Source organism: Podarcis gaigeae, assembly GCF_964106915.1.
Source record: "Podarcis gaigeae genome assembly, chromosome: 1".
Lineage (NCBI taxonomy): Eukaryota > Metazoa > Chordata > Lepidosauria > Squamata > Lacertidae > Podarcis > Podarcis gaigeae.
In genome coordinates this window covers 59,613,530-59,638,456 of record NC_139678.1, presented here as the reverse complement: position 1 = coordinate 59,638,456, position 24,927 = coordinate 59,613,530, and the positions used below count along the sequence as shown (strand labels likewise).

The following is a 24,927-nucleotide window of genomic DNA, read 5'->3' as shown; positions in this document are numbered from 1 at the left end:
CGCCGCCTTGCAATCAGATTGGACCGCCTTCACCCTGATAGAGCTCAGGATGAGGTAGTGGTGGGGGAAGGCAGGAACCCCTGGACCTTCAAGGCCCAGGACCTAGTGTACGCAAAGAATTTTGGGGCAGGCCCAGCATGGGTACCTGCCACAGTCACCAGGGTCACTGGCCCCGTGTCATACGAGGTGCTAACGGATGGGGGGCAATGCTGGCGCCGCCACTGCGACCAGATACGGCGACGATTCCCGGGAGAAAACCAGGAGGAGGAAAGGTCAGAGGAGTCCCAAGGGAACAGCGGGGCCCATAGAGCAGGAGGGGGCAGCAGGAGAGGCAGAATCAGTAAATACAGAGAGGACCTGCGAGGCCAAAAGGACACCGGAGCCAGAACCACGACTGAGCGAGCCGGTTGCGCCAGACCAAACAGGCCCATCACAGCCAGCATCCTTGGAACACGAGCCAGAACCTGAACCCCGGACCAGGGAACACCCCAGGCCACAACGCACACGTAGGCCGCCGGCGTACCTCGAGGACTATGAATGCGACCTCCCGGGCAGGACTGGAACTTAGAGGGGAGGGGTGTTATGTACTGAGTTGAATAGGATCCAAACTGCAGCAGTCTGATTGGTCCTAGAACAATAGGATCCAAATTGCAGCAGTCTGATTGGTCCTAGAACAATAGGATTCAGAATGCAGCAGTCTGATTGGTCCTAGAACAATGCAGCAATATGATTGGTTGGCAGGAACCACCCAATCATGCTCCAGATATAAGTGAATCCACAACCTGATTGGCTTACAGTAGAATTCCAGAATTAGCCAATCATGTGCAGCCCATTGTGTAAATAATGTATATAAAGCAGATACTTTGAGGGGACATTCATTAATTCCTCCTCACCACTATGAGCTGAATAAAGAGCATGAAATCACTTTGCGACTCTGAGTATATTTCAAAATCCATTGCTGCATTGCCACTGTATACCAGGCTCCTTTCCCCCTGCTTCTCAATGTTTGCAGAGGGGATAGAAAAATAAATTCCAAAAGCCTCACAGAGGCACTGTCAACTCTGAGGGGACCCTTTGGCAAGCTTACTTTCCGACCTGCTCACTTGCTGCTCCAGTGCCCTCATTAGCCCCCAAACCCCAAAGATGGACTTCTAAATAGAGTTTAAGATGGGATCTGGATTTTTACCCACTCTTACAGTATACACTTGTGCTTCCTAATAGCACCATTAATTATTTTTATTTACGTAAGCCAGCCAAATGCAATGTTTTTGAGTCCGTAAAACATAAAAGATTAAAATACAATTATATAAAATACAATAACCCAAAACAAATTGCTGCATGAAATTTTGTGCTATCAGCAAGCAAAGTAAATGCCAAATTGACCACAACAGTAAATAATAATAATAATAATCACAGCCTTAATATTACAGCTTCGAATATGCAGAGATAGGGATGCAGAGATAGACATTTGTTTGGTTCACATTTTAATGCATGCCCAACTAAGCTGCACTTTTTGAAACAATACACAAACCAAAACACAGCTGTTCTTTGAATATCGCTGAATTTTGTGATGTAGTTCTCCAAGTGAATCCTGCAAACAAAAAAGTGCATAGCATATTATTGAAAGTAAGTATAGGAAAAAAAACACTGCATAAGGAGAAATTGCTTGTAAAAATGTGTATATTAAGTAAAATTGCACGCAAACATGTGAACGTTATGAGAAATGCACCAGAAATGCATACAAATTCACATGCATTTAAAAAAAAAACAAAAAACAAAAGCCACGACTGATGTAGAAATGGGGTAAACTGAATTTAAGATTAGAAAAATTGAGCAACTAAGAGAAACCAAAGTTGACAAAGTCACCCATTGCTAGAGACATACTGCATCCCAATATGGAACTACCAGGGCTCAAATAAGCACTGATGGACAAAGAACCTCTGAATTTCCATAAGCTCTTTTAAAGTCCTCTAAGCCAGTGGACACCTTGTGGCAGCAAACGCCCTAAGCATTACCCGCATATGGAGGCAAGTGAATTGCAAGAGACTATTAATCTTGCAGACCGCTATCATTTCATCAGAGACCCATGACACTTCTTGTATGCAGTCTCTTTTTCACAATCATCACTGCGCCAGGACAAATATATACCTTTCTGCTAAGCCATTTCTATAAAGATTTCTGATAAACATCACAGCAGCACACAACCACAGGAACATCAGCACCATATTGATTGTCCCAACATAACATTTGTGCTGTAATTTATGCCATTTATCTTCTGTGCAATACCTAATATATTATTCTGGCACCACAGAACAGCTTCCGCTCAAGCATTGCTGTTAGAATAGTTTAACCAGTTAACTCTCCATCTCTCATCACCAGCTAATATTATTATGCTATTTTGGGATGGATGTGCTTTTTGTTTGTATTCAATTTCACACGCCGTACTGAGAAGTTAATCCTACTAAAAATGTGCCAGAAGCCATGCAGTGAGTCTGTGGATAACCTGACATTTCTCGGCCTTTGCAAGTCTACTATACAGCTTATTGCACTGGTAGGTAGAAGGCAGATTGGGATCTACTGGTAAATCTATGGCTGATCTGCAGGAGATTGGTGTCGGTTTCAGATTCCCAATGGTGTGGATTTCTGATTCCCAACTGTAACATTTTTTAAACTAAATCACACTGTTGAAATTAAGAAAGCTAATCAAAATTGAAGTTTCATGTAAAGCAACTGTGATTTCAATTCAGTTATGTGTACTGCAAACAAATCCCGAAGGTTCAGGGAATGTGCTTGGAGCCACCCTGTTATTTTATATGAATTGTAACTATCTTTTGCACTTAGCTCTGACCTTGAGGTTCTAGAAAAAATACAAAGTACCGTATTTCTCGCCCCATAGGGCGCACCAGCCCTTAGGGCACACCTAGTTTTTGGGGGGGGAATAAAGGGGGGGAATTATTATTTTTTCCCAGGCGCGGGGCTGGGGCGGGGGAAGCCCGACCTTCCCCCGACCCCAGCCCCCAGAACAGGCAGCTCTCCGCAAGCCGTGGGAGCCCAGCGAGAAGTCGCGCCAGGCTCCCATGGCTTGCGGAGAGCTGCGCGAAGCTCGAAGCCCGGGGTGCGCTGAATCCAAGGAATCAGAAGTCTGTCCACTCCTGACTTATATAGTATGGGCTTGTTAACTGTTTTGGATCAATGAATAAGCAAGCCTATTAACTGTTTTAGTTCAGAGAAACAGCGGTAAAAAATACCCCACCAGTACACATGGATAACATCTGCTGCTGCCTTGGGATCAGAGTCAGCTTCTTCATAAGAGATATTTGGGGCAATGCTCTTTTATTTCTTATTCCAAAGTTATTACAGATAAAATAATTTCCACTTCTGACAAGCACAAAAGATACAAATGAACCGAAATAATTGTTTTCCTCGCATTCCCAGGACGGATTCAAGATGTTAGCTTAAAACTGATCACCTGTTTCATGTTTTAGTTTTTGAACCACCCCCCAGCTTACTGCCATATGTTTCTAACCACAAACAACCATAATTTTCTGAAATTATTTTCGTCTTGCTTCAGAGACAGAGATACCTTTTGATTCTATAAAACAGGGAGTCTAGTAGTTATTCATCTCATGCTCCAAGATAAATGCACATTATGAAACCATCACTGCTTCAACTGGTTGCTAATGTCTACCAAGTTAGAAGATTTCCTCACAAATATAATACTTCCCCCTATTATTTAATCCCCTCAAGCTATAGCTGAAAAAATGCTAATCCTGCCATGCCTTCTTGAAGCAGACTATTTTCTCATGTGCCTCAAGGAATCCATTCCTTGGAGTTCTTCCAGTTCATTCATAAATGAATTCAATCTTAATTAAGTTAAAGTAGGATCTCAGCTAGATGGTCATACTGCACACTATGAAGCTAGGAAAAGAGAAGTGAAAATAGGTAAACTGTAATCCTAAACATGGGACGCGGGTGGCGCTGTGGGTTAAACCACAGAGCCTAGGACTTGCTGATCAGAAGGTTGGCGGTTCGAATCCCCGCAACGGGGTGAGCTCCTGTTGCTCGGTCCCTGCTCCTGCCAACCTAGCAGTTCGAAAGCACGTCAAAGTTCAAGTAGATAAATAGGTACCGCTCCGGCAGGAAGGTAAACGGCATTTCCGTGTGCTGCTCTGGTTCGCCAGAAGCGGCTTAGTCATGCTGGCCACATGACCTGGAAGCTGTACGCCAGCTCCCTTGGCCAATAAAGCGAGATGAGCACCGCAACCCCACAGTCGGTCACGACTGGACCTAATGGTCAGGGGTCCCTTTACCTTTTTAATCCTAAACATACTAGGACGTAAAACTTATTGAGCTCAATAGTGCACACGACTTTAGGACTGCACATCATGAGCTGAGGTCAGCCTTCCCCAACCTTTTGCTTTCCAGACTTTTTGGACTGCAACTCCCATCATCCCTAATTGTTAACAATGCTGGATGGGGATGATGGGAGTTGTAGTCCAAAACATCTGGAGGGCACCATTTTGGAGAAGGCTGCATAATTTAATTTGTTTTTCAGAACTTATGTGTCAAAAGGATATCTCCAAACTGAATGAACAGGCAGTAAAATGACAATTGCAATTCAATATGAAGAAGTTATACACTTCCATGCAAAAAATCTTAACTTCACATGTACACTCATGGGATCTTCACTGGTGATAACTGGACAGGAATGACATATTGGATCCATAATCAACAGTTCAATGAAGATATATTAGGAAGTTGAATACTTATCTTGATGGCCGTGTAAATAAATAAATTACAACCCCATGGTCAGACATCTCCTTCATATAAGGAACAATATGTAATAATATGTACAAAGTCTTTGCATAAAGTCAGATGTATTCAGAATGTGACACATTTCTGAGCCTTCCTTCTAAAACAACTGTGGGAAGCAGATTTAACTGGGCCTTCCTTATCTCTCAGTTTCTACAAATCCTTAAAACAACAAGAGAAGAATAGAAAATGCTTTAAATGAATAAAACAATCCCATAAATCAATTTCTTCATTGATGAAGTTTATTACAATATGTTGATGCCACTGAAGTGGTGTACAGCTGAAACAAAAATTGAATAATATTTAAACCATTGTTAAAGACACCTAACAAAAATAGTTTTACTCAAAAAGCTTGATGGAATACACAAGTTTTATAAACCTTGCCAAAGACCATTGACAAAGCTTTCCAGACACATTCTGGAAGGAGGTTCTACAGTGTGGGGGCTATTGGATAGAGGCTTGACCTCTATTTGCAGCTGTTTGAATGTGTCATATAGATGGCACAGACAGTGGTGCCCACCGTCTTGACCCCAATTAGTGAATAGGCTTGTATGAAATGCAATTCTATTAATCCAAGGATTAACCTCTGTGTGGGAAGTGGAGTCCTTATCAGCTTTGGGATGATCAGAAGCAACAGTAAGTTATGTGTACCCAGAGTACCAATTCATGAGCAGCTGCTCATGTGTAAGAAGATGGAGGGTGAGTGGCCCGCAGGTATGGCCGTGTTCCAGCCTCCACACATTAGCCCTATGCATGGAAGGGACGCATGTTTTGGTCTATAGAACACTGGATTTGAACACTGGCAACATGATGATTTGCCTTCCTCTTGTGAAAACGAGAAACATCCCAAGATATCTCTTAAGGTGACCCAAATACAATAAGAACAACAAGCAAACAATATAGTAGAAAGCAACAAAATAAGGAGAAGGGGAGACGGAAATATTTATTGATGTGATGGCCTGGGATTCCGATTCAGAGGATGAACCAGAGGAATCCCAGCCTGCACAGGAGTCCCCGCCTCCAGGGCCGGCTGAACTGGGGCAAGGCCTAGATGCTGAAGAGCCTGCACCTGTGGCAGAGCACCAGGAGCTGGCCCCAGGTGAAACCCTTCTGGCCCCAGAGGGGCTTGAGGACTCAGTGGCTACAGGTGAGCCTCCTCCAGGGCCCAGTAACCCTTCGGCCTCTCCTGATCTGCAGAGGCTTAGGGCAGAGAGGCGAAGGGAACTGGTTGCTCCCAGGAGGAGTGCTCGTCTTAAGGCCAGAGGAGGCGGGGCTCCTGGGGGCCGGGACCGCCCCTGGCCTTAGAAGAGGATAAAAGCCCAGTCAGCCCGGTCCCAGGTTGCGGGAGCAACGTCGTTGTTGGCTTTGGACCTGCCTGTGTTCCTGATCCCTGCTCGGCCTCCTGTTCCTGACCATCCGGTGTTCCTGTTCCCTGCTCGGCCTCCTGTTCCAGCGTTCCTGTTCCCCGCCCGGCTCTCCGCCTCGGACCTCGCCCCTCTTCGTGTGGACTCAGACTACGCTCACGGTACCTTTCCCCCGGGTCCAGCACAATTGAGAGATTTGCCAAGAGATGGGTATTCTGAAATGTGAGTGCCAAAGGAACAGTCCGGTTCTATGTTCCTATTAATCTCATTTCAGATAAGAGAGGTACATGGGCACAGCAACGTAATTCTCAATTTAACATTTCAAAGCATTTAAATAGAAAAATCAAGCGCCATGTAGATGAAGAATTTTCATTTCATCCACTAAGTAATTTGCAACATATTAAGATTACCATGACTTTTACCACCAAAAGAGCACGCTGGCATATCACAGAACTGGAAAAACAATTAATTTAAAAGAACTCATTAATAGTGTAACAGATGAGATAAGAAAAAAGTTCGGCAGCATTTTTATTCTCACAGCATTTGAGAAAAATGAAAAGAACGCCATGTAGCAATCTTGTATGTTGTGAATACTGTATCTGGTAACAGAAATATTACCAGTATAATGACTTAGCCACCTTGAACTTGGCTTTGGTTCCATTTGGACATAACAATGAACTTTGGTTTATCATTATGGGCATGAGCTACAGCAAGACTCAGACTCTTGCATTTCCCTCACCTCTCCTAGCACTGCTGTGTGAGGATCAGAAGTGTTCATATCCATTTCAATTATTAATATTTAGCCTTACACCATATTTTATATTGCTGTAACTTGTCCTGGAACCTTCTGGTGAATGGTAGGTAATATTAATAATAAATAGCAACAACAGCATTGTAGCTCAATATAATTTGGCATAAAAGAAGCCCAGGAACTGTGGTAATAGGAAGGCATATGCAAGTGCCTTGAAAAGTTATAGGAATTTTCTTGAGTTTATCTCTCTCTCTCACACACACACATACACACACAGCCCTTAGAAATTCCTTTAGTGACTGCTCTAGTTCATCTCAATTCAACTAATAAGTCAGCTGTTAAAAGAGTTGGATTGTTTTTTATTCTTATTTAAATATCTTTCCTAAAATACACAATACTTTAAAGGCTTAATAAAAAATGCTTTCTGTACACAATGGGTTTGTACCAAATAGACATTTTATGTTCATCTTGTCTCATTAATATAGCTGTCAAAAGCACCTTCTGCTCCTAGGCAGTGCTCTTCAACCAAGCAAAAAATAAATGTGTAGTTTGTATTCAGAGTTCTGGTCATGGTCTGGAAGCTTGAAAAACAATGCCTGGCATCAAGACAAGAAAACAAATTGTGTGTTTATAAAAACTGGTGCAGCTGAACCAAAACTGAATTAGCACAACATACTACAAGCAAAGTGAGGGGAAAGATTCAAAAACTCTGCAAAGAGAACAAATATGTACTCTTTTTGCTACAAAGTGTTCTTTCACCATTAGATCATTCTATCAAACAGTGAAGTAACAAATGCATAACCTGGTAAGGCTTCATGGCTGTTAGGGTTCCACAGGAAAGGCATCTCTTAAGTTCACTCAACATGGTAAATAAATCCTCCGCCACCCCACCTAAAGCCACATTTATTAGATCCAGATAATCAAAATACTAAACGTTCTGGTTTTGTGGCTTTTGTTTGGGTTCAGTTGTGACTGATGGTAATCTGGTTCAGTTCCAATTCAGGACAATAAAGGTTCAGTAACTGGTTCATGGGTTGGTGCAAGTTAATGAATCTAATTATCACAACTATTCACACATCCAGTACATGTGGATAATGAACAGAAGATGGGGCAGCAGCATTACATTGCTAGACATGCCCCCTGCACACTAACATTTGTGTCAGCCACACAAAGATCCTAGTAGCCACATTAGTAGACAATTAAAAATTACCCAGGCAATGCTATCATAGTCCATTCTCCTCATATTGCAGGTTGCAGACATTGCTGACAAAGTAAAAAGTGCACCATGTTCCTACAATGTGTTGTTGTTTATAGTCGTTTAGTTGTGTCCAACTCTTTGTGACCACATGGACCAGAGCACGTCAGGCACTTCTGTCTTCCACTGCCTCCCGCAGTTTGGTCAAACTCATGCTGGTAGCTTTGAGAACACTATCCAACCATCTGGTCCTCTGTCATCCCCTTCTCCTTGTGCCCTCAATCTTTCCCAACATCAGGGTCTTTTCCAGGGAGTCTTCTCTTCTCATGAGCTGGCCAAAGTATTGGAGCCTCAGCTTCACGATCTGTCCTTCCAGTGAGCACTCAGGGCTGATTTCCTTAAGAATGGATAGGTTTGATCTTCTTGCAGTCTACAATGTAGACCACTATTAATAATTTTCTAAAATGCAAGGTGAGGGGTCTGGTCGTTTTCCTGTCTTCACGACAGTGTATGATAAAATTAAACATTAGATTTTTTTTACTTGATTAGTCCATGTAGTCAGAACTCTAAAAGCTGCTGGATATAAAGGGGAAAGGGTGTGGTGTGTGTGTGTGTGTGTGTGTGTGTGTGTGTGTGTGTGTTTGTTTTGTTAGTTGCTCCAGAGAGTTGCCTCTTCCAAGACAACCAGGGATGGACTGGGTCAAAGTCAATTCCACATGTGCTTATTTATTAGCCTGTTCCATTCTATTTCTTCATTAATCTGAAGGTTTTATAAAATCTACACTAACGTTCATATTTAAATACGTATTCTGTCACAAAATACGTATTTAAATATAAATTTTATCTCTACATATAAGCTAGTAAGTGCATCCTATCCTAAAATGTGCCTTTTTAATGCATTTTCATATCTTTCTTTTTTCAGCCAAGAACTTACCATAAAATTTGAAAATGTGCAAAATAACAAGAATAATTGATTGTGATCTTTATAGTATTTTTTAAGAATCATATAAGGTCACATTTGAATTCACAAAAATCAAATTCCTCATGAACTCTTTGAGAGAACTATTACAACATGTTATCTGTTTCATTTTTCTTTTAGTGTGGTAAGCATTGTAAATTGCTCCCATATGCCACATGAATTAAATAGATAACATGTTAGATAATAGATAAATAGATAGCATGTTTGAAATATGTTACTGTGGTGTACACCCCTCTTCATTCATTCATGCAGAATCATATGAAACAATCCTGATATCCAGAAATGATTGGGAAGATAACCCAGGATATATACAAACAGCACCCTGTTCACAATAAGCCATTATTAACTGCAAGGATCATCAACAATGGAAAGAAGGGACAGCAGCCGGACTATTTTCTCTTTCAATTCTGTATACTTTAGACACCAGCCTATTTAAGTTTTTGACAGCTGATCTGCAACAACCTTGCAAAGATATATATTATGTTGTACAAGATCAATGGGAGAGATGAAAAATTATATTGGTCGTGTGCCTGGTTTAACAGCATATAATGCCCAGCTGAAGGGCAGCAGAGCTGAACAACGTGCTCCAATTATCTGTTTATAAATATTGTGAAGCTACACTGATTGCTGAGCATCACAAAGAGAGGGAGGGGGAAAAACACAAAAAAATTACATTCTGGACAAAGGGTTTCTTTAACCAAGCCAGGCTTGCCCTTAAGCAAATTGCACTGCTTCAGTGATATGATCTAAGATTCTAAGTGGAAGGATGCTAAAGGCAGTTAATTTCTACCTTGGTATAGATTCAGTAGAGTGCCTGTCCTTTGACATAGATTGAAAACCAGTCACTATTCACCAAGAGTTGCTACATCACTTGGATATATTTTCTAAAGAGAAAAACATACAGGGCACAAGTTGCCTGGTTTTTGATTTACTCCTTTACAGTGACCTTTGTACAAGTCATATATTGTCACTCTGGATATAATTTGAAGATAATCTGATTGCATGGAGAGCATTTAAGAAGTTTTTCCTAAAGAATCACTGTAAGAATGGATGGTTTTTGTGAGATGAAAGATCCCAGCTTGACTCTCAGAACACAGTGTGAACTTTTACGGCTGGCTAATTAGTTAAAATAAATAAAAACCGCTTTGCATTCCACACATATTCTGATGGATCAATGCAATTTAAGTCTCCACTAGAAAGAAAGTGCATTCCTGGTGTTATATATTCTGAAGACATTTCTCCAGAGATGACATACTAATTGGTCTTTTCCACAGCCTGTACAATAAGTGTAAGACAGAATTAAGAGAAGCATAATTTCAACTTGAAAGGCAGAATTTCTGCAAAGTGTAAGGAACTGTACTGAGATTCTCTATACAAGAAAAGAGAAAGGTGAAAGGCCAAAGCCCCTTTCAGATGACAAATGAATGCATCTGGGAGAGGGAGAGGGTAATGGGATTGGGTTGGCACATTGCATGCTGTCCTCTTGTCGTGAATTCATTTGAAGGTTGGAACACAGGCCTCTCTCCATACAATGGAAAACAGAAAAAGCATGGAGAGATCCCTGAACCTGTGCAATTGTAGAGATAGAGGCCATGTCCTGACCTTCAAATGAACGTGCGTAATTCAGAGACCAGACCTACTGCTGCAATCTTGCTCCCACCCCCACCCCACCCCCTCATGCATATGTTCATTGCCCCAGTTTGCAGATAACACTAAACCAAACCATGGCTTAGCACAATCAATATTTCGCACAGTAAAGACTATGGCCATTTGACTCTTCCCATGGCCTCCTGCTGCTGGATTGCCAAGGGCTAGGTCATGCTTAGCTTAGCTTTATGTCCAGGTTCATGGGCTGTTTCTCCAGGACAAACGACAAGACTGAACCAAGAACAAAACCTTAGTTACTGCTAGTGATTTGTCTGGAGTGAGGCAACCCACAAGTCCAGGTTTGGATATAATGCTAAGCTAAACCACAGCTTAGCCCAAGTAGTCCAACTGTAGCAGGGCTGGGGGAGAAGTGCAGCAGCCACAGTCTTTGTTCAAAAAACCTGCATATTTGCTCATCGGCACTAAGTCATGGTTTGTTTTGGTGTTTCATGCAAACTAGGACATAACGTAAAAATGGCTAAAATAATAAAGTGGTTCTTGGAAGCTATCGACAAGTCACGGGAACCCATTAGGATGACCCCAAACCCTCACCATTCCATGCTGTCATGTTTTCTGATGACACAACCTTTGTGTTAAGCAATTAACAACACTGTGCTATATGAGTTATATGAAGCTATTTGCTTTGAATTTGCCAAGAAGCTCCACCTGGCTCCTGGCTCCTAGTGCTGGACTTCCCGCTGACCACCACCTACACTTCATCCATGGCAATAGACACCTGCCTGAAATCTGACTGCTCTCTGCTTGTGATCACTATGGTCTGGATTATACAAGTTTATCCATGGAGATCAGGCATGCAGCTGTCCCTGTTTCAGACAGTCAACAAACTTTTTCAGCAGGGGACCAGTCCACTGTCCCTCAGACCTTGTGGGGGGCTAGACTGTATTTGGGTGGGGGAAATGATCCAAGAGCACCACAAGCCCCGGTGGCTGCTTACCTGTGATTTGTGAGCGGCAGGGGCTGGTGGCGGTGGTAGCAGCGGAGGGACGATGAGCGGCGCGTGAAAGGGCTCTGGAGAGGGGCTGCTTAAAATGGCGGCTGCTCAAGCACTGCTGCTGCTGCTGCTGGCACCAACAAAGCCTAGCCCCCTTCCTCCTCTAGGCAGGGCAGGGAGAAGCCAGGAAGGAGGAGGCACCCACGCCGCTATAAGAGGGAGGGAGAGGGAAAGAACGTGTACGCTGGCGATCCACACAGCGATTCCCAGACCATCCGCGGGCCGGATCCAGAAGGCAATTGGGCCTGATCCGGCCTGCAGGCCTTAGTTTCCCTACCCATGCAGTAGATGATTTGAATAATGTACATTTGATTTCTGTGTTCCAACACTATAATTCTCATTGCAAATACACATTTTGCAACAGCCATAGTTAGAATCACCTTACTATCCTGCTCTGTATGGTCAGATATAAGCAGTTGCAAATATAGTAACTGGAAAAGTTACAATGTCTTAATGCACATGAGCAGAAACATTGCTTTCTCAAATCTCAAGATCAGCTATGCATGCAAATGAATAAGAGTTTTAAAAGCACTAATAAAGATTTCCTTGTAAAGATCTGCATTGCCACATTGGTTTGCCATCCACAGAAAAGAACATATTTTCCTCCCTTCCATGCATAAATTGCAATAAATTAGAAGACGTTATTTATAAACACTACTAAGCCTTTCTTATTTTAAAAAGAAACAACAATGCCTATGGCTTTTCATCTGAGTATTACAGATAACAGTACAAAGTATTTTGTTGATATTAATGCGCTTACAGCTTATTACACTAAATTAATTAAACTCTGAATAAGGAAAAACCTGAAAATTCCGCATGTCTAATTTGTCCACCAAAGCGGCTTGTATAATGAATAGCTTTGTAAGAGCATTATGTTATCACAATGCAGAATATGATTCTACTGCTGCTCTGTTCATTTTTAGAGAGGACTATTAAAAGCTGCATGGCTTTATGGGCAAACCATTAGCCTGTTATCCCCTGGGGGATATGAAGAGACACATCTGCCTGGAACAAGACAGCCCTGATGATCTCAGCCCACTCTTCATCGAAAACTATCAGTTAGCATGCAGCAGAACCACAAATGACCGCCCCTCTTACGATGGCAGGAAAACTTAAGCCAAAAAGCCACATACAACACAGAAGGCTTTCCAGAGGTCAACGGCAAAGCTATTAAGAGAGTACTGAAAGAAATCATTAAGAAAATGCTAGACCAGGCCTGTGCCACTTGTGATCCATGAAGCTGAACACATTATGCAATTGTGGCCTGCCAGGAGCCTTACAACCCCCTGTGGCTGTAGCCCTGAAAGGCAGCAGCATCAAGGGGCCGATCAAGCCACCTAGGGGCCACACTATGCATAATAGACATATGCATTGTCCAAATTATGAACCTGCTACTGCTGCTTTCCTGGGAAGTGGAGGAGAGGTGGGTAGGGGCACAGTCTGATTCACTATGCATGGGAGACTTGATCAGTAAGTAGTAAAGCTTATATTATTGTATTGTATTGTATTGTATTGTATTGTATTGTATTGTATTGTATTGTATTGTATTGTATTGTATTGTATTATTTGTATACTGCCCTATACTCACAGGTCTCGGGGCAGTTCACAAGATAAAATCACAATATAAAAACACAGAATACATAATCAAAACAAGGACAGCCCAGTAAAAATTGTTACAGTTACGTTGTACTGGAGCTCTATATAAGCAGGCTGACTGAACCCTTCAGTTCAGTACTGTTCTGGCCTGTGAATAAACAAGAGCTGTTTGAAGAATCGCTGTGTCGTCTGATATGTTCACCCACTTAACAATAATAGAGGCTAAACTATTGGGGAACTAGAAAAACTGAATTCATAAAGCTTTTTAGCAATGGCATTATTCATACATTTGTAACTTAATAGAATGGCAGGGATTAATTTGGTAAGATAACACAAAGCGTAAGTTTTAAATTTCTCCAAACTGAGGAGACAGAGATGGAGGGTTGCATACAATGTTCCACATGCATAGTTCAGCTTCCATTTCTGAAGCCCCCACCACACAACCCCAGAAATGTACACTGAAGGGTTCCCCAATTCTAGAGCAAAAGTAGAAAAGGGTCTCAATCAGAACTGCCAATACCTCCACCATTCCCAGATTTCCATCTTGGAGTTCATGGGTCTTACGGTGGTTTAACATTATTTTGTGATGTAGATGGAATCTTATTGAACTGCACCCCAAAGTTGCAGTTCTGCAGCCAGTGATATGTTCCTAAGTGAAAAGGAACTGGACACATAGTTGCAGCCTCAACGTTTTTCAGGGTTTTATTTTATTTTTATTTTTAAAGTGTTATATTAATATAGCCTTTGCATTATAAAGTGTGGGCATAACCTGGAACAAAGTTAAGGCTAATTCAAAATGGACTTCAGATGAGGTGTGCACACATTAACTTCTCAGGGACCTTGAAGCAGTCTTTTACTACTGTCATTGTACACATTTTCACTTTTTCCTGTTCTGCTGTGATGGTCTCAGGGCAAACTGTCCTTGCAATGCTTCAAACAGTAGCCGTGGAAAGCCAAAATTAGCTTGCCAAAATGTGATGCATACTGTTTATTGTGGAATATTATGGTGTCACTGACAATACCCATGGTGTAATACCCATAACACACACACCCTCTGAATTCCTCCCCCACAATAAAAGATGTACAAGGGCAGAGGCTGTTGCTGCAAATAAATGTATAAGGGTTAAATTAAGTGTGATAAAACATGGCATTAAGTAGACATCAAAGCCTGTCTGATGGAGAAAAACAGAGGAAGATTTAACTAAGTTGTGAAAGCCACCAGTTTGCCAAACGTCTGTCTCAAAAGACTTGATCCACATCCACCAAGACTCTTAGAAAATGTTGCCATGATCTTTGAAATCCTTACATGTTTTAATTCCCAACACGATAAGAGCAAATGAATGTACCTAAAACATGATTCTTGTGAATTCTTCCCAAGATAAAATCTGCTATGAGAAAAATAAATCCATATATAATATATATTGAAATAGGATAGCATATTGGTTCACCCAACATTATTTGCTCTGTCCTACTGACTTCGAAAGGAACAGGGAAGTGCTAACTGGGCAGAGGATTGCTGCCTTTGTCATTTTCACTTTCCAGCGCAGATCAGTTGCCTGTCAGCTAGTGTTCATTTCAGCTTATGTGCCAAGTAGAATGAAGAAGTGACAGGCTGCAAATATCCCTTGCAAAGACAACTTCATTCTATGCCTGAAGAAAGTGTCTGGATAAAAATAAAAATTGTACAAGTCAGTGAAATAATACTTTTTTAAAGGACTAATCAAAGTTTACAATGGCCCTGGGCTCACACAAAATGATAAACCAAGCATTGCTTACCAGGACCATACAAATGTGGGGTCTTCCAGAGAGCAGCTGGCAGCCACTTTTCTCCTCCCTGGCCTGTTTTGCTCCCATACTGCACTGGATTAAACCAAGGTTTGGCTTAGTGTGTCATCTGAACCTGGGTTAATTTTTAAGTTATCGCCTCCTTTGAATGTTGTAGAGCTTAAATCTAGAAAACCATATTTCTTCTAGTTAAAATACACAAAGAATGCAGAGAAACCAAGAAAACCTTCAGCTTCTCACTAGCAGTAGCAAAATGGAAACCTTAGACCACATATTTTGTCCTGTCCCCCTTTTTTTTTACTTTCTTAGATCAGATTTGTGAGTTTGAAGCATTAAAACACCCAGTGCTTTCCTTTAAGCAATTAATATTTACTATGTAAGACCCACACCCTTTCATTCCATTGCAAATATCTCCATCTTCCCAGAATTCAGTCAGCCCTCATTCAGTCCACCACTTCATTCAGATCTTGATCCAGAACTTTCACAACATCTCCTGATTCAGATGTTATGGAGAAATAGAGCTGCACGTCATCAGAGGCTCACCTGACACATCCATTACATATCTTTAGGTGCCAGGTAAAAACATTTTCCTATAAGCAGACTCTATGGCTTTTTTAATGTTTTTGTGGAAAGTGGGGGTGGTATTGGTTTGTTTTTGTTTTATTGTCTGTTTTGTGTTCTCATTTTGTATTTTTATGTTGTGAACCACCCTGTGATGTTCAGGTGGGCAGTATACTACTTTAATGCTACTATATCCAGACTATTGAGCAGATGGAGCAGAGATAAGGAACCTAAAGTCATCCATATATATAACTATGGCTCCATTAACCTTACTACTGGCTAGGCTGGCTGGGGGCTGATGGGAGTTGGAGTCCAGCAACATCTGAAAGGCTGCAGGTTCCCTTCCCTGAGATAGAGCAATCTACAGCTCCCTTGTGGAGGCAACAGACTAAGTGGAGGAAAAACACAAACACAGTCCTCCTCTACTTCCAAAAATTAAGGTGGGGAGGTGGACAATTGCTTTATGAATAAGCAGGCTCAGAAGAAGCAGTTGCATCCACCTTGAAGGTCCATCATGACCTCTGTGATCAACTGGCAACACTCTCAAGACTACTCTTGGTATAGTGTTAAGACTGAAATAGGCTCTCAGCAATTGCCTTCTTCATCTGTGCCTGAGAATCCCCCCAAAGCTAAGAGGTTATAATTTAAATGGTGTTTTAAGTCTGAAAATGGAGGAAAATGCTTAATAATTGCAATGACTTTTATGGCTTTAGCATGTTGTTATGCACCCTAAGCCTTTGTCTGTGTCTACAAAGCAAAATCAATGAAGAAATAAAAAAGAAACATCACGTCTCTTTCACTTTCTCTAATTCCTAAGTTTAACCTTTCTGTCAGGGTGGCTTTTGACATTTAAGAGCAGAAACTTGTTTTCCCTTCCCATGAAACAATTTTAGGCAGGAGGAATAAAAACAAAATCAGACAGTGGAAGAAATGTTCTCCAACATGACAGACAAAAATGGCATCCTGCACTTGTGTTCTATTCAATTTGTAGCAGAGAGGAAATGAAGCAAGAAGTCTTGTTTCCAAGGAGTCTGTTAGCTGTACCTCCAGAGATTTTTGTCAAGTGTTGGCTTCAAATTATGCTTCCTGAAAGCTAGAAAGTACATCATTATACATCAGAAATCTGTATAAGTGCCAAACAGCAGTAGCTTCTGTTGCCAACTCTATATTGGCATTTTAAGAAAAGTTTGGCCCACTGGCTAAACAGAAACTGAGGGTGCTATTAGCACAAAGGCCATAAACCAGGGATGGAGAACCTCTGGCCCACCGGAAGTTGCTGGATTGCAACTCCCATTATCTGTCACCACTGACTATACTGAATGGGACTGATGGGAGTTGGAGTCCAACATCATCTGGAGGGCTAATGGTTTCACATCCCTGCCGTAAACAACTTGGGTTCAACAAGTAGTCCTCTCCACTTCCAACGACCAAGAAATTACAAATGGCAGAAGATGCCCTACTCATTATCTCACCCGCATCAGAAGCAAGAAGAATGGTGACACGACACAGAGCATTCTCAGTCCCTGGTCTATGGAACTCCTACCTAGGTGACATTTGGTCTTCCCCATAGCTGACATCCCCAAGCTAAGGCTTGTTGGTTTGGTGTTGTGGTTTTAGAAACTTTCATCACTGTTGTTTATTGCAGTTTTGTGGCTTTATTGAAGTTGTGTGGTTTGAGGATGAGCAAGACATAAAACTGTCAAATGAATAAAACATAAAAAACATGGGCTATCACCACAAACAGCAACCCTTTGCTGAAGTTCCACTGTTCTCCTCCAATATATGTTATGCAACATGCTCCGTGTGCAGATGTCATTATGTGGTCCGTTTCAGCATTCCCACCCACAGCAGCCAGTGATAAGGAGCAGAGCATGAGGAAACACAAGGACAGTGAAATGGGCCCTGACAAAATGCCATCAGGTACATCCCTTTTGACATCAGTGCCCCTTGACAAAATTACCAGTAGCAGTTGGAAGCAGCACAGGAATGCTGTCAGCCAGCTGCAATTTTAACTACCCACAATGCACCAACAGTGTTGCTCTGGAGCACTGTGAGAAATTTTAAGAGGTGGCAGAGTTCATGCTGCCTGCTGTTATCACTAATTGAGTCAGAACCCAGCAAAGGAGCCCACAGACCAGGCATTAGCACCAAAAGCACTAAGCACACTACCATTTGGGCTGGCAGGTCATGTTTTTGCAGCATATTTTACTATGTTTTATATATGCTGTAAGCCACCCAGAGTGGCTAGGGTGGGGTATAAATAATTTTTTTTAAAAAAATATATTATTATTTAGTTGTTCACTGGTCTTCTGAAAGTCAAGATAATATGGTAATTCAACTAGTAATTTAACATACATTTTATAATAAGTAGGCTTATTAGCAACATCATGTACTGCTGTGTACCATGATTAAACTATGGAACTTGCTCCTACAGAAGGCAGTGATGGCCACCAATTTAGATGGCTTTAAAAGAGGATTGGATATATTCACAGAGGAAAAGACAATCAATGGGTATTGGCCAAGACAGCCATGCTCTGACTTCACAGTTGGAGGGTAATTGAGAGTAATACTTCTGGACACCAGTTGCTAGAAATCATGGGGTGGGGAGAGAGCTCTTATGCTCAGGTCCCACTTGCAGGCTTCCTACAGTTTGGCCACTGTAAGGACAGAATATTGAACTAGGTGGACCACTGGCTAGATCCATAAGGCTCCTCTTAAGTTCTTATTGAAATACTAACATTAAGGCACTTGGTAACTTGTGTTCCTTATTTTCAAATCCATCCTTAACTCTGGTTTTCTCCTTACATTCAAACTAATGTGGAAAAATTACTGCCTTGGCTAGCGGGGGAAATGCTAAGGCTTTCTGGCAACCAGTCTGAAGGCTTCTATCACTTTTTCATTATTTTCTCTGTGACAAGATTTACGTCAAGGCTTATTCATGAAAGCAGAGATTGATCCTGGAGGAAGATTCTGCCTGCAGTTTCTCATGCAGATGAGAGAGAAAACTGACAGACAAGCAACTGGCTGAGTATGTTCACAGGAAAAGTATACGGTGGGGTGGGGAGCTGGGGTGGGCAGGAGGTGAGGAAAGAGAAATGAATCTGAAATACACCAAACTGCAGAGAACTGGTAGTAAATTTCACAAAAGATAGAGAGGTCAATTAACCTAAACCCTAGGAGTACTGTGATATTCCTCAGCAAATATATATTCAGTTGTAACGAAAGGAAAATGACTTTTGAAAGCACATAACACTTTAAGAGGAAACAGACAAAATTCTGTTCCTAGGAGGAACTGGCAGCCCAGAAGCTCCCAAGAAAGCACTGAATGGAGATACAGTGGTACCTCGGGTAACAGACGCTTCAGGTTACAGACGCTTCCGGTTACAGACTCTGCTAACCCAGAAATAGTACCTGGGGTTAAGAACTTTACCTCAGGATGAGAACAGAAATTGCACGGCGGCGGCAGGAGGCCCCATTAGCTAAAGTGGTGCTTAAGGTTAAGAACAGTTTCAGGTTAAGAACGGACCTCTGGAACGAATTAAGTTCTTAACCCGAGGTACCACTGTATAGTATTCCCAACAATTACAAGTTGTTGCAGTTTCTTATCACAGCTAAAGGCAAACAGCATCTGCTAATTGAATCAGGAATGACAGAGATAATTGACTAAGAGAATGAAAAGAGAGAGAGAAAATAAAAGCAGATGCTTGATCCAGCTCTAGTTTAACTTTTTAAAGGTAATGTAAGCATGATTATTAATTACCCCAAAATGTGGACAGGGATGTATAGTTAAAACATGTGCTTCATTGCACACCCCATTGAAAGCAATGCAGGAATAGCATTCTAATTTATATTTGCAGTTCAAGCTCCAATTATGCATGCATAGGTCTCCGTAGCTTGGGATGAGATGACACTAACACAGAATGAAAGCTATTCTGATTCTGATTCTCTCCCCCCACCCGCCCCCCAAATAATAATAATAATTACAGAAAAATACTAGAAAAGACCTGGAATTTTATAGAATTTGAGTTATTTTCATCCTGAACTTCATAAAGGCCACTTTCCTCCATGTATTTAACCAGCAGGGTAATCTTTAGCTAAAAAATAAATAAAAAGAGTGAAGGTGAACAGATTTTCTCAACCTCTGTCCTGATATTTCATGGTTCATGGTATGCAGCCCCTTAATGGGATTCTGAATCTCCATGAGTGCCACTATCTTGCCAGTAGCATTAATGCTTGCATAATGGTATCAGAAGCTGGAGGCAGATAGCTGAGATTCTGCATGGGGGACAGACAATTGCACCGAAACATTATTCTCATGACAATAGGGGTAAGAAACAAAATTTTAGAAGCTCTTGAAATATGTGTAATTGTTTTAGAAGTCAGTTTTGTGTTATTGCAATGCTTACTCATTCTGGATCAACTATTCTGCATATCTGCTTTGTTCAGATAATCTGTCCACTTTCTCTTCATGTTTGCTGCAGTGTAACAATGCATGCTGCAGTATAACACAATAAATATGAAAAGCTTCATGAATTTCAACACAAGTGTGTCTTTATATATTGAATTTTATTTTTAAACCAAATCATTATTCATCTTCCATGCAAATGTCTGTATTTGCAACATTTAGTATAGTGAATCTCCACTAGGCACAGAGGTTAGAAAATAATTTCTCTGTCGTAACTACTGTGGTAAATGCTGACTGATGACATTAAATTTCACCGGGATTCACATCTAAATAATTTTTTTGCCTGAGACTGAAAACTAAATCCCCTGTGTCAGGGGTTGCCAACACGATATCCTTCAGGTGCTATCGGACTCCAATTCCCATCATCCTTGGCTATGCACCATGCCTGCTGGGGCTGACTGAAGTCGGAGTTCGGAAACATCTGGAGGACACCTTTTTACCTACTTCTGCACCTTCTATGGGAATTTTAAGAAAGCATAAGTTTGTTTGGAGTGCTCCCCCTCCAGTGTCACTGAAGAATAGTGCCATCCAATTGTGCCCATCCACTAGCAGAACAGACTTTTGCTTACATTATAGGACTTCTCCCTCCTCTCCACCCCAACGTCCGTCCCAGATGCCATCACAAAATCTACTGCAGAGGGTTGGGGGAGACTTTTTAAAAATACCAGACCGTCACTCTTGCCACAAACCCGCTTTGGTAGATCATGCTCAATGCTAGAGACAAGCAATGGACTTTCAAATCTGCTAACGTTTGGCTAATTTGTAAGCATGCTTATAAACAGCACTTCCCTCCTGAAACTGGCTGGCAGTTCTGTATAAAATAAGTTACTGTATGAAACACTCAGTAGGTCATTAGCTTGCTAGAACTTCAGACTTAATGGATCAGGTTTCCTCTTTCATATTACAACAACAATATTACACAACAATATTTGGACAAATTAATTTTAAGTTTTATCTCAGAGTAATATAAAAATCAACATCTTAACTAATTTAATAAGATAAGCACCTTTCAATAATGCATAAAGAATATAATATATATATATTTAAAGTGACAAATGCAGGGAATAAATATTTTATGTGCTCTAATCTAAATGTCTTTAAAAGAGTATTGATTACTTCCTATATCCATTAGAGGTTACGTTGATCTAAAATAGCTGGAGACAGTCAGCAGGGGGGCTCAGGAAGAGCATTTTTATGTTATTTTGGATGCTGTTGGTTCCAATTTAATAAAATCTAATTATCACAATTTTCATGACGGAAGCTCACATGTAAAAAAAGAGCCTTGGTTTTATCTTTTATTCTTCTTTCTCCTTTGCTCTACATCTTTAACGCCCATCCAGCCACTGCAAATCAAGGGATCCAGTTTATTAAGAGGCATATACTGCCAGTCACAGAAGAGATGCTCATCCCTTTTTGGCCTTCCATGTCCCAGGAGTCTCCACTCTATGGTTCACAAACCACCTGCTCAAGGGAGAGGAGGGTAGTATTATCAACACAGGCTAATACTGTTGCCTTTTCCTGGGACAAGGGGGAAACTAGTACAAGACTTAAGACTACTAGACTTCAGGCAACAGAATAAAATAAGGCAGCAAAAATAGGCTTCCTGGCTTATCAATTGGTGCTCCCCTGCCCAAATATAGATTGAAAAAACCTAGGGCAGGCAGAACAAGAAAACACTAAGACAAATACCAATCAAACAGGAACCACCCCTATGCTTCCAAAAGACATCAAAAGTACCAAAAGACATCAAAAGTACCCATGTTTAAGAGAAAATACAAGGCAAAAATTAGAAAACTATCATCAGGGGTGGAAACTCCTGAAACTACAATAAATTACAAGGTAATACATGAATATTCATTAATACAGAATGTAATTCACTGATCATCCTGTAGTATTATTAGTATTAATGGTAATACTAACAGAGCCAACCCGATCTTCATGACTGGTTCTATAAACCCTTGTGAAACATACCATTCACAGTAACCCAGAAATGAAAAACAATTAAGAGTACAGTATGAGCATATTGCCCAGTCCTCCTGAACAGTTTAATCACTCAGCCTCATCTGTGAATGTAAAAGTTTATGTAAATACAAATGGTTAGTTATCATCTGACTACATAATGACATCAAGTGACTGACAGGTGGTCAGAGCCACCCACCTGTTAAAATTAGCCTATAGGAAAAGTGGGGGAAGCAAAGATCCAGCCCACAACTCCTGCTCTGAAGCTCTGCTTTTGTGATACTTCCTGCTCTATTTTCTGAGGTGATGCAATGATAACAGTACTGTTGTTAAAAATATGTATCTGGAAGAACTCTTAGTGGTTTGTTATAAGTGCAACAGATGCATAACTTTAACAAAAATTGCCCTACAAAGAAAAAAAAACTAGCAACAGGAAAATAAAAGTGTAGCATGAAATCATGGAAGATTTGGTCTCATAAGCCATCTCAGGTGCCTAGTAAACACATTCAGAACTTCATTTTAGTCAGCCTCAAAATCATGCTCTAAAGTTTAGATGTAAATTCCCTAGAAATGTTGAAGATAGAGAGATTGCTATTTCTCTCTTGGGAGCTATTTAAATGCATTTTCAGAAATAAAGATTAAGGTTGCTGCTTTTAACTTAATGTATTATTATGGCAGAGTGGAAAAAAGCAATGCAGGAATGAGGCAAAATGTATGTATATGTTAGGTCTATTTATGGTTAGATGTAAATAGGATGGGCCGTGAAGCACCATAAGCGAAAATCAATAAAACAGTTTAATTATCACACCCCAATCAACTAAGGGAATTCAAATGATGATTCACAGATTGCTTACGCTGGTGTATTTTCACTCACATTTTTGGGACAACACCACACTAAGTACTTCGTGATTCTGCTAAAGCATATAATATAAAGCAAGTGGTGTGCTTGCAAGCCTAGAAAACAGGATAGTCACCCTATCCTTTTTGTTTGCAATTTAACAAAATAGAAACCAGGTTACAAGCCTTCCTTGATCTTCTGTTCCCCTAGAACAGCATCATTTATCATAACACAATACATGTTCCAAACACATTTACAGAGTGATTGATGACACACACTTCAAAACCCTAAAATCAGGGAAAGGATCACCTGGTTATTATTCTACGAGGCTACACATTTAACAATGATCTTTAAAAATATAACAAAAGGAAGACCTTGGAAAAAGAGTACCCCATTGAATCATTTTTTAAAAAATAAAATAAAAGTGAACTCAGCACTTCAAAGCAAATTATGTGATCTCATGCAGGGTGCAGCTTTCCTGAATTATCACAAATTATCTATATATGCACAAGGGAAAATAGCTGCTTTTGCTCATAATTTATCTTCTAAAAGAACCCAACCTATGTCAAAGATCACAATCTGTTAGTCTGAAAGATTAAATTTCACCAGTGACTTTGAAAGTGTAATTAAAGGTTTTAATATATATGCGGTGCAGTCCAACCAAAATTCAGCACTTTGAAGTCTCATTGATTTCCATGGGAGACTTAAGAGTTAAACATCTCCCACTTAAATCAGTGGTATGAAATACTTTTGTTTATTTTACTTTGAGTTGCGGCCATAACATTATTCACTCAAAAACAACAAGATGCTTGCCTACTGGAAACTGCAATTATCACATTGCAAGGGTCTAAAAAATGCTCAAAATCACTTTGTGGGAAAAGAGTTCAGTTGAGGATAGAATACTGGTGGGGGTGGGGAGAGATATCTTTGTCATTTTCTGCAGATGCATGTACTAGCTAAAAAGTATTGCTCCAAAACCAAATTGCAAGGACTCGTTCCCTTAAAGAATCTCCTAGTTTGCAGTCAAGTGGTAGGGTATGGACTCTTTACAACCTGGGTGCTATCCTAGGTCCTGCAGACCCAACATCAGCCTGGTACTTATTGACAGCTTTTGTTACCTGCTACGTCAGAGATTTGGAATCCATGGCCATCATAACGCCTGTCATCCCTAACTATTGGCCACAGTGGCTGGGGCCCATCAATATTCTTATCTTTGTACTGTGCGCTTCTTGTTCTGACACCATTGCTTGGGCCTCACCTCAAGTGCCACCTGCCTCAGCCGGTACCAGCACAGGGCAATGCAATTTTTGTCATCTAAGTAGCACACTTGTCCTGGAAAAAGAGAGTTCAGCCATTCTGACTCACACAGAGCACTTAACAGCCAATATTTAGGAAGCAGCATGATAAAGCCTTCACCTCTGAAGCCTGTTAGAGGATTTCAGAACTGTCATACTAGAAACTGTAATGAGCGCTGCATTCCAGAAAAGAGAAGGGAGGAGAAATGCAACCTACAGAGAAATGCGCCAAAGAAGCCTCTCTTAAAAGCTGACATGAGAATTGCCAGGCAGACAGTAATAATGCTTTCATTCTATTGCATTTGTTGTGCTCATTTAGTGCAACTGAGGTTTGGAATGCTGAAGAAGCCAGAACTGTGTTGTTTTTACTGTTGAACAAGATGAAAACAATGTCTTAATAGCTGATAATGAAATACTAACCCACTTATGTGATCCATTTGTTTGTTTCACAAATGTCTCATTATTCGAAGGTGGCTGCTCAATCTAATTTATTTATTGTAGGCGGCAAAATAATACTCAGAATTGCTTGAGAGGGCAGAAAAGGGGATCACTATAACAACTTCCATGAACTGGACTGAAACAGATACTTCTAATCATAAATCTAGTTTCAAAAAAGTGATCCATAGTACACCGATTCATAAAACCTTTATGAATAGTTCAACCTAAAT

At 40.8% G+C, this 24,927-nt stretch overlaps 1 protein-coding gene across 2 annotated transcripts in view; it reads right to left on the bottom strand.

Annotated features, from left to right (window-relative positions):
• The window catches only part of NAV2 (neuron navigator 2), a 555,491-nt gene that overhangs the window by 481,505 nt on the left and 49,059 nt on the right, over window positions 1–24,927 (bottom strand). The gene's annotated exons all lie outside the window — the stretch shown is intronic.